We start from the raw sequence: 1,628 nt of genomic DNA on the forward strand, positions 1-1,628 counted from the left end.
TATTGGTATCTTTTCCTGATCAGCAAGATATCAGGTTTATGCCAAGGTTTTCTCCTTTCCAAATTCATTGGATATTACAACTCTGTTTATAATTTTCATAACAGAGGTATTCAAGGAGTGTATGAAATGTATATATATCGGTGTATATATATATCGGGACTTAATGAAGTATCTCGTAACTTCATTATTTATAATGATATTTCAAGGATTGAATCTATTCAAATCTTATCTTGTAGTCTCATCTATGTGATGAACTTTTGGAAATGGATTATACCTTGAATGGTGGTAGTTCAAGTAGTATTCAGAAAAGATATAAGTATATTGGAGTATCTCGTAACTTCACCTTTTTAACTTATATCTGGTTAATGATTATCTTATGCATGACAAAGATTTTCACAAAAATGTTGAGACAAGGTTAGATATATGAGATCACCTTGCAACGATATTTTTATACAGTTATAAACTGGAACTCTGTGTATATTATGCATGGAAGAGTACTTCTAAGATTTTGAAAAGTATATATGTATATACTGAATATTTTGCGACTTGGTCGCGTTAAGATATCAACTTGGTTCATTTCTTCTTAACCAAGACTTTCTTGAGTACTATGAGAATGCTCATATATTGTAAATTATTATACATACTATTTCAGTGGGCTTGTTGCTCACCCTTGCTTTCTTCTTTCATCACACAACATCAGATAGACAAGATGAACAGGACCAAGCTCCCAATTCGCGAGCGGATAGGAAATATTCCGCAGTTTCCTATAGGCGTTGATGTTGCTGTAGCTGAGGTAGGAACTACCAATAGGCTAGGCTTTCAACTATTGATGTACCAGACTTATGTATCTTTATGAATTGTAATAATGGCAAAGAAATGTAAATTTATTCAGAAACCCTTTTAAGGTGTAATGGCATATAATTGTGGAATAAAATGACTAGTGTTATTTTTGGATATTCATCTCTGACACTATAACTTGTGGTGTGTGTGTTTATTGTGGGGTCACAGTACGGGGTAGTTGATTGTTTATTAAGATTGGGTGTTATTAAGAGAAATGGAACTCGTGACAACCCGGATCCCCGACCTCGGATTTGGGGGTGTTACATTGATGATCATCCAATCAGGCATTCCATGATGAGGACACTTCCTAAGAATCTCCTTATACCGCTTCCAAGCTTCACCTAGCAATTACCCTGATTGCTGCGCAAACTGAATAAGAGCATTCCTAATTGTAGCTATTTTTGCCATAGGGAAGAATTAAGTAAGAAACTTTTGAGCAAGATCTTCCCAAGTAACAATCGAACCAGCTGGTAGAGAGTGTAACCAGCTCTTAGCCTTGTCCCTAAGAGAGAATGGGAGCAGTCTCAGTTTCACCGCATCCTCAGACACACCATTGAACCTAAAGGTGTCGCAGATCTCTATGAAATCCCTAATGTGCATATTGAGATCTTTCGTTGGGGAACCCCAAAACTGGACTAAATTATGTACCCATTGAATCGTGTTATACTTGATTTCAAAGGTATTAGCAGCGATGGCTGGTCTGACAATGCTAGACCAAATGTCATTAATCTTTGGTTGAGAATAATCCATCAAAGCTTTTGTATCTACTACTAGTTCTCCCATTATAA

General features: G+C 36.1%; 1 non-coding gene across 1 annotated transcript; it reads left to right on the forward strand.

Annotated features, from left to right (window-relative positions):
- The first annotated feature begins 1,126 nt into the window (after positions 1-1,126).
- On the forward strand, positions 1,127-1,233 carry LOC141709870 (small nucleolar RNA R71). The gene has a single exon (XR_012570425.1). It is a non-coding gene; the product is annotated as a small nucleolar RNA R71 (small nucleolar RNA).
- Positions 1,234-1,628: the final 395 nt, after the last annotated feature.

This window comes from Apium graveolens, chromosome 2 (assembly GCF_009905375.1).
Source record: "Apium graveolens cultivar Ventura chromosome 2, ASM990537v1, whole genome shotgun sequence".
Lineage (NCBI taxonomy): Eukaryota > Viridiplantae > Streptophyta > Magnoliopsida > Apiales > Apiaceae > Apium > Apium graveolens.